The sequence below is a fragment of the Lottia gigantea genome, assembly GCF_000327385.1.
Source record: "Lottia gigantea unplaced genomic scaffold LOTGIsca_324, whole genome shotgun sequence".
Lineage (NCBI taxonomy): Eukaryota > Metazoa > Mollusca > Gastropoda > Lottiidae > Lottia > Lottia gigantea.
In genome coordinates this window covers 25,599-26,684 of record NW_008709089.1, presented here as the reverse complement: position 1 = coordinate 26,684, position 1,086 = coordinate 25,599, and the positions used below count along the sequence as shown (strand labels likewise).

At 31.7% G+C, this 1,086-nt stretch overlaps 1 protein-coding gene across 1 annotated transcript in view; it reads left to right on the top strand.

The window, feature by feature from the left end:
* LOTGIDRAFT_175631 (hypothetical protein) overlaps nucleotides 1-1,086 on the top strand; it is a gene marked incomplete at both ends in the record, with an annotated part of 11,345 nt that overhangs the window by 10,040 nt on the left and 219 nt on the right. The gene's annotated exons all lie outside the window — the stretch shown is intronic.

Below are 1,086 nucleotides of genomic sequence, written 5' to 3'. Positions count from 1 at the left end.
CCAGCTGAAAGTGGTATGTCCAAGTTATCCAATTATGTGAGTTCAAAGACAACTGACTTGAACAATGAAAGCATGAGAACTAAGGTGGAAGAGGTGAAAAATGATAAAATATGTGGCTTTGGATGATATCCATGAATTTGCAAAATATAAAAAATTCAATTCAACTGACAGTGGGTAGAGAAAAGGACAATCAGACAAAATTTTACCTGGTGCTTTGCAGCAGCTGGATGATGATTATTCTTATTCACATTCGAAATGATATTTAAATGTATAATTTGCCTTGAAATGAAAAACAAAAGAAAAATCAGTCTTTTTTATAATAACGTGTTCTCTTTTATACTACAACTTCAAAATCTGGAAACAGAAGTGTCAAAGCTAACACTAAACTGCCCCACCCCTCACTCATTTTGACATTACATAATATTCATAAACATGAAAGCCAGTCTATGCACATTCATGGTCTTTCTTCTAATACTGTGATGAGACATTGAATAGATATTACCCCATACTTCCCATTTGATGACAAAAATTAAGCCCCCTGCCATATCCTGCAAGAGGAATTTATATCCAAAAAAGATGAATTTTGAAGCCTGTTACTAGTGCATGTGTTAAAGGCATCCATTTTGTGAAGAAAAACAAATAATTCAAATTTTGATACATTGCTGCAAAGTTGGCAGGTCGAAATTTGGCTGAAAAGTGGTCAAAAATTCAAATTTTGGACAAAAAAAGTAATTAAGTCTTTATTCTACCTATTCTGAAAATTTCATACAAAATCATTCACAACATTTTGAAAAATATCAATTTAAAAAAAAAAATGACCTTACTAGACAGGACTCACTCCACTAATTCATTTGCCATCTCTTCCCATGTTAAAACACGAAATTCAACCTTCTATAACTTTTTCCAGAAATCTCCTTAAAAGCTTTCCAATATGTCAAATGAAAGTCTGACCAATTCTTAATGTCTCCTAAAAAATTCAATATATGATGACCATGAAAATTTTGAGCTACTAAAATTGAAATTTGAGAAGGAAGATGACAGTATATAACCAAACAAACAAACAAATTTCACTTCACTTGATCGAAT